Source organism: Pinus tabuliformis, chromosome 1_2 (assembly GCF_031772625.1).
Source record: "Pinus tabuliformis cultivar Carrire ecotype Pingquan chromosome 1_2, CPIR1, whole genome shotgun sequence".
In the NCBI taxonomy this organism is placed as follows: Eukaryota; Viridiplantae; Streptophyta; class Pinopsida; order Pinales; family Pinaceae; genus Pinus; species Pinus tabuliformis.
Genome location: NC_142298.1, coordinates 105,465,363 through 105,480,747, shown reverse-complemented (window position 1 = coordinate 105,480,747; position 15,385 = coordinate 105,465,363). Strand labels below are relative to the sequence as shown.

General features: G+C 40.6%; 1 pseudogene; it reads left to right on the top strand.

Moving 5' to 3' along the window:
- Positions 1-3,096: 3,096 nt before the first annotated feature.
- Positions 3,097-6,294, top strand: LOC149204715 (pentatricopeptide repeat-containing protein At3g12770 pseudogene; annotated as a pseudogene).
- The last annotated feature ends 9,091 nt before the right edge of the window (positions 6,295-15,385 follow it).

Sequence of the window (15,385 nt, the reverse complement as noted above, 5' to 3'; positions counted from 1 at the left end):
GGAAGTCTTGAATCTAGTCGGATTTGCCTATGATTAATAAAAGCTAAGTTCTCTTACTTTTACACTGATTTATATGTGGATTTATTGTTTGTCATATCTATGATATTCATATGGTTTTATGTTGGTTATAAGCATGGTTGAATGACCAGTTTATGTCATGGTTATTTCATATATTTACTTGTAACTGTTAAATGGATGGATGCAAGACCTAATTGATGATGTAGTAGTTCAATGGAGAAGGTGGTGATCCTTTTGGTTATGTTTCATAATTTCTTTCAGTCATTTATGCTCTATCTTGTATCCTAGACCTGTAGGTTGCATTGATGTGAAGTGTTTGACAGGATGTCAGTCCCGGTTGGGGATGCTCAGGCCTAGTCCTTAGGGTTATTTTTGATTGATCAACATTGCTATCATGTTTTTAATGAATTCTAGAATTTACAACAAGTTTTGGGCAGAGGCCAAGATTCTGGGCTAGAAAAGTGACTTAAATCCCGAGGTCGCTGGCACCGAACTAACGATTTTTGTCCACAGTCACTGGCAGGTAGGCCTGTGAGAGCGACTTTGGGTTTCTGGTCACTCCCTTGCCCATAGCATGAGAGCGACTATGTCCTAAGAGCTACAAAAGAACAGTGGGACCCAAGGACAGGCTGTCTCAGTGACTGACTTGTCTCCTAAGTGTTCTATTGATGATGTTGGATGACTGTATGTGATGTTCCATCGATTCCACTTCCTTAAGGTGACATAGGAGGTCGAATATGATCATAGTAACATCTCTCCTCATGTTTACCCCAGTTAGCATGTTTGCTTTGGGTAGACCTGGGAGGGGGTGTTACAGACAATAGGTTTCCTAATAGGTTTTGGGGACTTGGTCTTCTTTAAGTTGGGTAGTGAGCACCTCAAACAACTAAGTGACATGTCAAGTGACCTGATGACTGTGGATTAATGTTTCAGTTAAGGTAGTCAATACTAAGGATAGGGAAACAACTATGGTTGCATCCATAGTTCATGTACAATTAGAGTATGAAGGTGGAGTGGAGATGCATGTTTTACTAGCACTTTCTAATCATGTATTAGACGAGTGTGCAAGTTAGATGCCTAATTCTTTGCATAAATTTTCCCCACTTAGGCTCTTAGTTGACCATGATATTGATCTTGAAATTCGATTGTAGCCTACAACTAGAGATCCCTATTGACGTTCCGGATCCAATCTGGAAGAGTTGAGGTGGAAATTGATTGAGCTCATTCATGTTGACTTCACCAAGCCTACTAAGTCCCTATATGGCACACTAGTCCTCTTCCAAAAGAATGAGGACATTCCATAATTATGGATGTGCTTGGATTATCATGTATTGATCAAGAAAACCATCAAAATTTGATATCCATTAGCTTTGGTGGTGTGTTTTTTTGACAAGTTAAGGTTCCATCTCAATCATCACATCCAAGCCTTAGGGTGTCTTCCATCCCTATTGCTGACACTTCAATATCAACTTTGATTGTTTGTTTTCTTATCTAAGAAACTGAAAGACATTGTTATAAATTGAAATATATTCATACTATTATAATTATCTTATTTTTAGCATATACTACCACTTATATATGTTTTATCAAGCGTGATAATAATTAATCTAAAAATAATCTTATTAAACCTGCTGGAAATATTATCATATCAAGCAGGATTAATGAGGACTACGTCCTTGCTTTGTGTAATTAGTTAAAGTTCGGCAATCAGTTTTCCACAATAGAATGTCTAGAAAGGCCACATAATAGCCTCAACCACTATGGACTCAAGTAGATACAAAGCCTCTTTTTCAATACTTGTTGGAACCTAAGGTCTACATATTTGAATTCCATTATTAAACTTTCTGCCACATGAATGGAGTTGATGTTTGGCCTGCTTAAACTAATTGGAATAGGGAAAAATATGTTCAGAGTGCCACCCTCCCTGTCACATGGTCGTGCTTGTTATTTTAAGATAATAATTTGTGGCTACCAATTCTTGTGAAGTGTTTTCAATCTAATTTTGGAATGAACACATAATTAATTTGACACTGTTGTGCTCTTGTTTTGTGCAACATTTGTTTTTGCGCATACAGTGCCCATGCTTTATGAAAAATATGAAGATCAGGTTGATGCACTTGCATTCGAGGCAATGGATGGAGCTAAGAAGCATTACAAGACATTTGATGCCAACCATTGCCTCTGTCATTAATATTACATTGAACATTTAAAGCTATATACATTGCCTCTATAAGTAATATTACAGGACTGTCTATCTATATGCATTGCTGGACGTCGCGAAAGAATGCAGCGTAGGGGAGCAGGACGCATACTAGTTTCAAGTGCAGGGGAGTTGTCGGCGCAAGTCTTCCCATTCGAGAGTCTCCTGAGTTGAATATGGAATGGTCCCATGCGCCAGAGGTAGATTAGGGAAAGACCTGTGTGCACAATTTGCATTTGGAATGTTCAAAATTGGAAATTTAATGCGGAACATGGTGTCATGTTCGTGGGCAGGGGAGGAGGGTGGTGAAGGAGCTCCGGGGAGGCAGTGTTCTGTAGTGCCCATCAGGGGACGAGAGGAAGAGGAGGGTAGGACGGGGTCACCGGGATCGGGTCGCCGACGCTGGGGGAGTTGTCACCTCAACTTTGTTCCTTCCCTACAATACCCCATTCCTTAGAGTTCATCTTTATTAGGGTTTCACTGGTTTTGGCTTCACTAGGGTTTCGGCTCTCGAGAGGACATTCCCAGAATTCTGAAAGTTAATTGCTTGTTCTTGTCCAAAGCTTGTAAATGTTCTCTATATTTATGTTCGTTGTAGAAATGTCCACGATTTTCATTTGATAAGTGAGATTCTAATCTTCCTACTTTTATTAATGTCTTTTGTGTGCTTTTGGTTAACATCAATTTACATAAAACCAACATAGATCCATTTTAAATACATCCAATTTTTTAAGTGCAATTTTTTTATGAGTTAACATTATTTAAATATTTTGTATAATTATTTAATATTTTTTATTTTTATTTTGGGATTAACAAAATTTCAACCTTGATAATTACCCATGTTACTCACACGGTAGAGGCTGGTGTTACACATGATACTCACTGTAGAATGAGCCTTACCTAAAAGATAAATTACAATGCCTCTTGCTGTTTACTGAGTTCATGGCCATGGTTTTTCATCACAATCTTTTTCCAGTATATAATGGGCACCAACATCTCCGTTGCCATCCTTTTCTTCTTTAACTGATTCGGATTCAGATGCCGTTCTTTCACCATTTATGTTCTGTTAATACACTAAAAGCAAAGAGAAGATCACTAAGCAATGGCGTGGAAACTCTATGCAAGGAGGATTATGTGCACGAAACTCTTTGTTTACTCTCACAGGTACACACCAACCTCAAACAACTTTACCAAATTCATGCCCACATGTTCAGAAGTGGACTCGACCAGAACGTACTTTTACTCGCTAATCTCATGACTTTATATTCTACTTGCGGGGCCACGGAAACTGCACGTTCAGTTTTTGACAAATTGCAGAAACCAGATATTTCATTATGGAATGCCATGATTAGAGGGTACGCTAACACTGGGTTCTCGAAGGAGGTTCTTGCATTGTATCGGAAAATGCAACGACCAGGTATTCAGCCAAACAATTACACCTTCCCATTCGTACTTAAGGCATGTGCAAGCCTATCTGCTCTGGAAGATGGAAAGATGCTTCATGTTGATATTGTTAGATTAGGATTAGAGTTTAACACTGTGGTGGGAAATTCACTCATAAACATGTATGCCAAGTGTGGAAATTCGGAGAAGGCACGCCAAGTATTTGACAAAATGTCTCAAAGAGATGTGGTTTCATGGAATGCCATCATTGCTGGGTATGGCCGTAATGGACATATTGATGAGGTTTTGTCACTTTTTAGGGAAATGCAATTGCAAGGTGTGATTCCTGATGGAGTTACCTTGGTGAATGTTCTTCAGGCATGTGCTCACTCCTCAGCTCGGCAACAAGGCATGCGACTCCACAACTATATAATCAGAAGGGAGTTTGAGTTTAATATATTTGTGGGGAATTCCTTAATTGATATGTATGCAAAATGCGGGTGTGTAGATATTGCACGCAGAGTGTTTGATAGAATGCCTGCAAGAGATGTGATATCATGGAGTGCACTGATCTCTGGGTATGCCCAAGTTGGGCTTGCCAATGAGGCCTTGACTGTTTTTCACCAGATGCAATTGGCAGGTGTGATACCTGTTGCAGCTACCATTGTAAGTGTGTTGCAAGCATGTGCTTATCTAGAATCGTTGCAGTTGGGTAAATGCGTCCATGATTGCATACTTAAACATGGTTTTTTATCAGACGTTACGGTGGGAACTTCACTTATGGAGATGTATGCGCAATGTGGGAGTATTGAGATTGCACGCCACCTGTTTGACGAAATGTCTAAAAGGGATGCTGTATCATGGAATGCTATGATTGCTCGGTATACCCAAAGTGGAGATGTGGTTAATGCCTTGTCACTCTTTTACGAGATGCTATTGGCAGCCGTGACGCCTACATCGTCGACCATGATAAGTGTGCTCCCGGCATGTGCGCAGTTGGCAGCACTGCGAACAGGCAAGTGCATACACACTTACATTTTTAGAAATAGATTTGAATTAGATACTGTTTTAGGCAGTGCCCTTATAGACATGTATGCAAAATGTGGCAGATTAGAGATCGCACGTCAAATATTTAACAAAATATCTGATAGGAATGTGGTTTTATGGAGTGCAATGATTGCTGGATATGGAATGCATGGATATGGTGAGGATGCCATCGCACTTTTCTCAGAAATGCGACAGACAGTTGTGGAACCAAATGACGTGACCTTTGTTTCTGTTTTATCTGCGTGCAGCCATGCAGGGTTTGTGGATAAGGGATGGCAATACTTTGATTGCATGATTCAGGATTATGGCATTATACCCAAGTCAGAGCACTATGCATGCATGGTTGATCTTCTTGGCCGCGCTGGCCATCTGGATGAGGCACATGACTTTATCGAAAAGATGCCTTTAGAACCAGGTGTCAGTGTGTGGGGGGCTCTGCTTGGCGCCTGCAGAATTCACTCCAATATTGAGCTAGGAGAACGTGTGGCTGAATACCTTTTTGAACTAGACCCCCAAAACACTGGGCGTTATGTACTGCTGTCAAATATCTATGCTGCAGCTGGTAGGTGGGAAGACGTTTCAAAGATAAGAACAATGATGAAAGAGAAGGGTTTGAAAAAAACACCAGGATGCAGCTGGATTGAGGTGAATAATAACGTCCATAGATTCCTTGTGGGGGACACATCACATCCTCAATCTAAGAACATTTATGCCACATTAGAGACCTTGGCCAGGGAGATGGAGGAGGCAGGTTATATTCCAGACACAGATTTTGTACTGCATGATGTCGACGAGGAGGTGAAGGAACACATGCTTGGCACTCACAGTGAGAAATTGGCAATTGCATTTGGGCTTATGAGCACAAGCCCTTGGACCTCTATCAACATCACAAAAAATCTTCGTGTGTGTGGTGACTGCCACAATGCCACAAAGGTCATCTCCAAGATTGTCGGCCGCGAGATTATTGTGAGAGATGCAAACCGATTTCATCATTTCAAGGATGGATATTGTTCTTGTGGGGATTATTGGTGAAGCTAATCTAATTCAAGTCCAATGCAATCATGCGTGGCTACAAAGTTGTATAAATATTTGGCGTCAAGTTCACAGCCTTGGTGAAGTTGATGGTATTCCTGCTATAATTTATTGATTGGAGATGCAGGATATAATGGTTTGGTAACACAAAAGGTGTATTGGGTTAAACTCGTGGATCATTGCCTAAGGTGATACCAATAAAAAGGAATTCATGATGCATATATCTGTTAGCATGCACTAATATCCATTTTGTATTTCTGGCGGGATATTCTGGAAAATATCTGCAAATTTAAGCACGAGTAAGCAACAGTATGTGTATCCTGCTTTTGCCATTGGATTGATTTGGTCAAGTGAATAAACTGCAACTAGTTTTGTATACTGTTACAGCATTATTACTATTTTGTTCTTCATCCACATGAATTGGTTATGCCAGCTATATATGTGTTTCTTCATCACAAAGTAAAACATGGATGAAAGTAGATACTTTGTGCTGAATGTGGACCCTTGCAAAGTCAGAGAAATGGAGGAACCAGAAAATTCATAGAATTTCATTTCAATTCTATGGCATTGTCATTTCCCTTGTAGTTAATTTTCAGATTATTTCTGTGTGCCTGTTTCTATTTACAGGGTAAATAAGCTTTTTGGAGGTCTGGCTTACTCAGCATCATTAGGTGAGAAGCTGTGTATAAATTACAAATATCAATTAACCTTAGATTTAACCATACTTGATGACGTTTATGCATCTTTGAATATTCCACTGTTCCTTGAATCCATAAACTGAACCTATACGCAGGGTGATAGTTGCTTGTTTTTATATTAAAATCTTTTTGTTTTCAGCTTTAATCTTGACAGTGGTTGCCTAGAGTTTTAGATTTCTTTTTATCACGGTATTTATTAGAGATTTCTTCCACATTTCTTGCACTATTTGAAGAAGAGATTAGATCTTTATTGTGTTAAAGTCAGAGGATTAAAAGCTATGTTGCATACCCATGCACCTCACCCCCCAAACAAAAATCCACATACTCACTGTTCCTATGTATTTGGGGACGTATCGACCCTCAGGAAATGTCCTCAAATTGTTGGGGACTTGGGGACTTGCTGGCCATCCCCGATGCATTCTAGGCAGATTTCAAGAACGTTTTAAACAAATTTTGGGACGTTCTGAGCAGATTTCAGGGATTTTCTAGGCAGATTTCAGAAATATTCTAGGCATGTATCTTCAATTTTGACAATCATGTACTTCGATGATTGGAGAATATGATCATTTTTCCCATCCATTATTTTTGGATTGCATTGAATCTAAATTCGTTGTACAAGTTGCAACTCAAAACATGGGTTTTGTATGATGGATTTCATTTTGGGTTTATGGTGATTTAAATATTATATTTTCAGCAACAACATTAGAACAAGTAAATCCTCCATGTCAAGAAAAAAAGAAATGCAACATTCCAAAGGGCTTATGCTTGTGGTTATTGTTCTTGTTCTTCTCATTTTTTGTATCATCTTAGCTTTTACATACTGTACATGTGTTTCCAGGGGTCATTCAAATCCATTGTTTCCATCATCCCAATGTTAAACATTGTAAAAACAATTGAATAGTAGTGACTAGGATCGGGTACAAAATGTTTGAATAAATTGCTATTCAATCACCTTCTTAATCTGAAGTAAGAATTGAATCTCCTTACAGAACCGAAGTGTTTTATTGTGGTTTTCAACGCTGTTGTTACAAAAACCTATTGGGAAGGGAATGTCTTTTGTGTTTTAATATATTCATCATTAACAAGAAATATGAGAAAAGAAAACTGCTATGAAGACAGTTCTTTGCCTTATAGACGTTTCGTGGACCTCATTGCAAATTGCAAACAGTTACCTTAAGTCTCCTAAAGCTAAATTGCATTTTGCTCATATCTAGCAGCCACTAATTGTTGAGAAATCTAGGGGCACCTATTAAATTTAGTTAATAATGGTATGTTCTATGCTTATTACAATTACTTAAATGTACTTTTATGCAGCCCAATGAAAATTTCCAAATTGGTTTCCAATAGCAATCACATTAACCATAAATTACATTGATATTAACTGTAGATAGAACATAAAATAAAATGCAGAAGACAAGCCAAAACAAGAGGACACCAGATTTGGCAGATGCCAGGAAAAACTCCATTGTGGGGAAATCCCTTTGATCAATTCTTCTTATTATTATATCAAATTTTCAGCAAAGAGAGAGAGTACAAAAAGTCAAAATTGACTTGCCAAATCAAAGTCAAAACATCCTTGTCAAATTTGCAGTCAACTGCAGTCAAACTCAGCCCTAACCAAAAAGTCAAAGATGGTTAATGCAACTGTCAAACTTGCCTCCTTGAGCTCAGTCAACCTTAGTCAAACTTGGCCTTCCTTGTTGGTTAAATTCAGCCCAAAATAGTCCTTCAAAGTCTAGTCAAATTCGGTCAAAGGAGAGAGAAAGTCTGCTTTAATTGTCTGTCAAAGTTGTAGTCAACTATGAAGTCAATGCTGGTCAAAGTACCCAGATTTTCTCGACTTTTGTGCCCAACAATGCGGCCTAGAGAAACAGAAATAATCCTCCAAAAATCGCAGTCAAAACTGGTCAAAGAGTCCCTGGTCAACATTGGTCAAACTTGGTCAATGTGTGAGAGAGAAAATGGTAGCTGTACAACCAATGAGAGAAGGAGAGAGAAGAACGTGTGAGTGCTGATGATACCAAATGAGGTGAGAGGTCATTTGTATTTATACAAGTCGATGAGGGTGTACTGGCATGTCTGTAGGGCTTCATGAGCTTAAACGATGATGTGGCCGACTTGAACAATTTGAACATGTGTGGACATAAATTCAAAAACACACTTCTGCTTGTCCAAATTAGATGATCTTTATATCAATTTTGGTACTCTTGAAAAAAGGAATTTAATGCAATCATCATCTCCATCAAATGAGTTGTCCCAAGGTGGAATTTGGCCCTAGTTGCCAATTTTAACACTCCCTCTCAACTAGGGAGAATTCCACCTGCTAATCCATCGATCATCATCAAGCATCATGCCATCCTGTCTTCATGAACCATCTCTGTATCTCATCTCATCTCTGCTTTGCTAAACACTGATATGAATAATGAAGAAGAATCGACCGAGAGTGACTCACAAGACCTTACCACTCTCCACTGACAAAAGTTAGTCCAGAGGTAGAACCTCAATCAAAATTCATCCCAATCAAATTGTTGAACACCATGCATCTTAGACATAGGGAGTACGACAGTACACGATGTGTCCATCTGTAGTGCTATGGTCCCTATCCACTTTTCCCAACTCATTGGCTAGATGAGAGGTACTTCCCATGAGTCCCAGACTACATGGGTAGGATGTTGTTAAAATTGGAAACTAGGGCCAAACTCAATGTGGGTCATCTTATTTATGGCAACTGATATTTTTCTTGGATTCCTCTTGTTGAGAGGTGTAGGATTGATCTAAGATCATCCGATTCTGACATGTATTTATGGATATACGAATTTATTTGTAAATACTTGATAATTTGTCAAGGTCGGCCAACAAGATAAAGTGTGTGGCACACCCCAGCTTAACCTCAACGATTCATATAAAAGGAAGATACCTTGTGGCATTATTTCATATCATCTCAACACACATCTTCTCTCTCCTAATCTTATTGGGCCAGCGTAGGAGTAGCCTCTCTCACACGTGCAAGAAGGAGGACAAAATTTCTATTTAGGGCAACGTTGACTATTTCTAGGGCAACGTTGACTGTTTCTAGGGCATCGTTGACTTTCTGAGCAACGTTGACTTTTTTTGGGCTGCGTTGAGCAAGGTGTAGGGCTACTGGGAATGCGTTGACCTGCGCATTGCTATTTGGGTGTTGCTTTGACCAGCGTTGACCAAAACGTTGACCGGCGTTGACTGGTTAGGGCTGATCGCAGGCTGATGATTTTTTGACTGCGGTTTTGACCATTGACAAAGGACTGTCTTGGGCTGCTGATGTTTGCTGTTGAAGACCGAGTTCTTCAAGGTTGACTAGAGGTCAAATTGGAGCTATTTGACTAGCTTTGACTTTGCTAGTTGCTGATATAAAATCACAGATTTGTGATATTGTACTATCTCTCTCTGTTGAATTATTGAAGAATATAGAAGAATTGATCAAAGGGTTTCCCCACATTGGGGTTTGTCCTTGGCTAGCCGCCACATCTGATGTTTCTTGTCTTGGCTTGTCTTCTATCGATTTATTTATGTTGTATCAACATTTTACTTTATGTTAATTTGATTGCTACACTGTGAATTGACATTGGGCTAATAAGAAGAAATTGAAGTAAATTGCTCTAATTATAGAACATACCATAATTTAACATGGTATCGGAGCTGAGGTGAAGACAAAGCCCAAGCAAGAGCAAGAGCAATCACCAAATATTGTTGGAAAAAAAGTCTTAAGACTTCATAGGTTCCTCATCACACTTCCCTGCCGAAGACAAGCTCCGTGAGAACTCTAACTATCACGGATGGAAGATGTCTCTCAATCTGGCATTGGAAGAGCAAGAAGTGTTGGACTATGTGAGAGGTAAAATTACAGAGCCTCCATCAAATGCACCGGCTACTACAAGGAACAAGTACACTAAGGGTGAAGTGAAAGCAAATAAGATCATCCGGGACTCTATTGACAAGCGCCTGGTGGCCTACGTTTCCGAGCTGAACACCTCCAAGGAAATCTACAATGCACTGGTAAGCTTGTTTAAAGTTAGTGATGCAAATCAAGTTTTGTTCCTAAAAAATAAGCTGAAGGAAACTAAGAAGGGAAAAGATGAGGATATGCAATCCTACTTCTTAAGGATCATTGTGATCAAGAATGACCTCCTATCGATTGGAGAAGTCATAGTTCAGCAGAGTAGAGCCGAGCAATGCAGGGCAGTGCATTTGATGGCAAGTACTGACCGACAGATGGATTAGCAGATGGAGTTCTCCCTAGTTGAGAGGGAGTGTTAAAATTGGAAACTAGGGCCAAACTCCATGTGGGTCATCTTATTTATGGCAACTGATATTTTTCTTGGATTCCTCTTGTTGAGAGGTGTAGGATTGATCTAAAGATCATCCAATTCCGACATGTATTTATGGAGATGTGAATTTATTTGTAAATACTTGACAATTTGTCAAGGTCGGCCAGCAAGATAAAGCGTGTGGCACAACCCCAGCTTAACCTCAACGATTCATATAAAAGTAAGATACCTTGTGGCATTATTTCACATCATCTCAACACACATCTTCTCTATTGACAAGCGCATGGTGGCCTACGTTTCTGAGATGAACACCTCCAAGGAAATCTATGATAGACTGGTAAGCTTGTTTAAAGTTAGTGATGCAAATCAAGTTTTGTTCCTAAAAAATAAGCTAAAGGAAATTAAGAAGGGCAAAGATGAGGATATGCAATCCTACTTCTTAAGGATCATCGAGATCAAGAATGACCTCCTATCGATTGGAGAAGTCATTCCTGATAGGGAACTGACTATCACAACTCTTGGAGGGCTCCCATCCGAATTGTATGTATTTAGAACCACTCTTCTCAACAATAATAGAATTCCAGGATTTGAGGAATTGATGGCGAGATGCATTCAAGAAGAGACAAGGATGGAAGAGTAGGAAATGCCTTCATTTAAAGGCAACCCCACTGCTTTCTCCTCTCATGCTAAAAGGAGAAATAATTTTGGGTCTAAATCCAAAGGAAAGGCCGGATCGAAAGGTGGAAGGAAGGGAAGATGTTTCGCTTGCAATAAATTTGGCCACCATGCGAGGGAATGTCCAAATAGGAAGGACACATCTCATGACGATGATCAAAATCACTCCCGGGGCAATTCCAACCACAATCAAAGGAATGACAACATTCAATGGCAAAGGAAAGAGGAATGCCGGAAATCAAGGAAGTGGTCAACCCTCCAAGAAATCAAGGAACTCCATGTATGAATCTAATGTTGTTAATAATAAGCAAGATGAATATTATCTGATATCGACCCTCTCCACTACCTGTCCTCTGGAATCGTTGGGCAATTGGCTTATTGATAGTGGTGCCTCAAGGCACTTCACTAGTTACAAGGAAGCTCTCTCTAATTTGATAGAGAAGGAGACCAACTTGGAGATTATTCTTGGAGACAACTCCACCTATCTTGTAAATGGTGTAGGGAATGTTACTCTTCAATTAAATTAGGGTAACACAATTCATTTGCAAGAAGTCCTATATGTACTTGATCTCAAGAAGAACTTGGTGTCCATTTCGGCAATGGAAGACAAAGGCTACAAGGTGGCCTTCATTGATGGCAAGGTACGTATGTGGAAAAAGAATTTTAAAGATGCTTTCACTCTTGGGTTTCGAGTCTCTTTATATCAAGTTGGAGGAAGTCCGTTGGGAGTCATGTCTTGCAACACACTCTTCAGTCTGAACTATGGCACCGAAGGTTTGCCCACCCTCATTATAAGGCTCTACCCGATGTGAGACAAATGGTGACCGAGATGCCTGAGTTTAAAGTAGAGCAAGAAGGTGTATGTCCAGGGTGTGCCAAAGGAAAACTCAAAAGGGGACCATTCCCCTCAAGCCATAGCAAGACCCCCGACATTTTGTAGTTGGTTCACTTCGACATATCTGGTATGATGCCTGTGAACTCTTTGGGAGGATATTTATATTACCTCACTTTTATAGGATATTATTCTCGCAAGACTTGGATATACTTCTTGAAAAAGAAGGATGAAGTGTTCTCTTGGTTTCGTCACTTCCAAGCCTTGATCGAGAATCAAATCGAGAAGAGGATCAAGATCTTAAGGACTGATAATGGGACTGAGTATGAATTCAATGAGTTCCATGACTTTTGCAAGGAAGCTGGCATTAATAGGGAGACCACAACACCATACGCTCCTACGCAGAATGATGTGGCGGAAAGGAAGAACCGTACGATTTTGGAAGTTGTTCGTTCCATGCTCCATGATCAAAGAATTCCAAAGTTTCTATGGGCCGAAACTACGAATACTGCCGTATATGTTCAAAATCAATGCCCTCATCAAGCATTGGATTTCAAGACTCCCGAAGAGATGTTCACTGGTAAGAAACTTGATGTCTCTCGTTGTAGATTTTTTGGAAGTCCTGTATATTTTCATGTGCTGAAAGAGAAAAGAAACAAATTGGGTGCATATGGAAAGAAGGGAATCTTCGTGGGCTATAGAAAAACTTCTAAGGGCTATAGAATCTATGTGGCTGGTCAAAGGGAAGTCGAGATAAGTCATGATGTCACCTTTGATAAAGATATGGCTCTTAGCAAGGTTGACAATCTTCCTATTCTGAGAAAAGATAAAGAAGCTAACACCAGGAAGTCAGATGAGAAGGAAGATGAGACGATGCCCGATGTGGAAGAACCTATTGATCCTATTGATCCCCCACCGTAAGAGCCTTCCTCTTCTAGGAAGAGGCCCTCATGGCTTAGGGGCACTTGATGATGTCGAAGGACATATTGCACCCAGAGGGACTTTCCGTGAAAGTAAGAAGCCGAACAGGTATCAGGAATATTTGACCATTATGAGCAACATTATTCAAAATGAGGCTTCATCATTCGAAGAAGCCGTGAAGCATGAAGTGTGGAAGGATGCTATGAATGAGGAATATGAGTCCATCATGAAGAATGATGTTTGGGATGTGGTCCCCAAACCCTAGGACAAAACAATTGTCACCTCGAAGTGGCTTTACAAAATAAAGCATGGAGTTGATGGGAGTGCTGAAAAGTATAAGGCTCGCGTTGTCGCTCATGGCTTCTCTCAAAAGGAAGGTATAGATTATGATGAGATATTTGCACCTATTGCCCGATACACCACCATTCGCTCGATCATAACCCTTATTGCTTCCCAAGGATGGAACCTACATCAGATGGATGTCAAGACCGCGTTCTTGCATGGTTTGATTAAAGAGGAAGTCTATGTGGAACAACCCGAGGGGTTTGAGATTCATAATTGGGAATCTCACGTATGCAGGTTGAAGAAATCCCTCTATGGGTTGAAGCAAGCACCTCGAGCTTAGCATGAGAGGATCGATAGCTACTTGATGAAGCTGGGATTCACTAGGAGTGAAGTCGATCCAAACCTTTACTTTAAGGTTGAGGATGATAAGCCTCTCATACTGGTGCTGTATGTTGATGACCTCTTTCTGACAGGCACAGACCCTCTCATTCGTAAATGTAAGAGGGAGTTGGCTTCCAAATTTGAGATGAAGGACCTAGGACTAATGCACTATTTCCTAGGGTTGGAGGTCTGGTAGAAACCATGAGAGATTTTCCTATCTCAAGGAGAATACACGGTGAAGATATTGGAGAGATTCGATATGATGGACTGCAAGACCGTGACTACCCCAGTTGAGCTTAACTTCAAGAAGTTATGCGGTAGTGCTGCCGGATTTGATTTGGGAAATGCTACTGAGTATCGTCAACTCATAGGAGCATTGATGTTCTTGGTGAACTCCCGTTCGGATATATGTTTTGCAGTCAACACATTGAGCCAATATATGGTTAAGCCTCATCACTCACATTGGATTGGTGCCAAGAATCTTTTGAGATATCTTCGGGGCACAATCACTCATGGGTTGAGATACACTACTGAGGATGTGAGGCTACATGGATATATCGATGTTGATTGGGTAGGCAGTGTGGAGGATCGCAAGAGCACTTCCGGGTTTTGGTTCTCTTTGGGTTCTGCCTCGATATCCTGGATGAGCAGGAAGCAGAAGTCGGTGGCTTTGAGCACCGCTGAGGCAGAGTACATTGCCGCGAGTATGGTCTCCTGTGAGGCTGTCTGGTTGAGGAAGCTCTTCAGTGAGCTATTTGGACATACATTGGATACTACCGTGATCCTTTGCGACAACCAGAGTGGGATTCGTTTATCCGAGAATATCGTATTTCATGATCGCTCCAAGCATATCGATATTAGGTACCACTTTATCCAGGATATGGTACATCGAGGAGCAATAAGGCTCCATCATATCGGTACATTTGAGCAGGTCGTCGACATTCTGATGAAGCCCCTGTGAAAGGTCAAATTCTTGACTTTCCGAGAATGACTAGGAGTCATTGAGGGACCCTCTTATGAGGGTCTTGTATGATGCATGCATCGAGCTTTGGGAGCTCCCGGGGGCTTGGGATACTTCTTGGAGCAATGAGAGACCATGGGGCGACTCAACCTCCCCTAGTGGTGCGCTGTGTATAGGGTGAATGGTTTAGCCTTCCCCTATGATACCCCATTGTGACTTGTAGGCATGATGAGTAGTTCATCATTTTCTTGCTGAGGCATCCTACCCATGCAGTCTGGGACTCATGAGAAGTACCTCTCCTTTGGCCAATGAGTAGGGAAATGAGGATAGGGACCATAGTAGTACCGATGGACGCATCATGTATCTAGCGTACTCCCTATGCGAGGATGACCGACATTGATCTGGGATCAATTGGAACTGACTTTGGGTCGGTAAGAGTGATATAGCTCATTCTCTCTTGGAACTGATCTGGGATCGGTAAGAGTGGTATGACACACTCTCTGGAACTGACTTCGGGTCAGTAAGAGTGGTATTGAGCACTCTCTTTTATCTGGGACTGACTTTGGGTCAGGAGAGGATGGTATGATACATCCTCGATCATTTCTTCTTCTTCATAGTTCAGTAGAGCATAGTAGAGCAGAGCCGAGC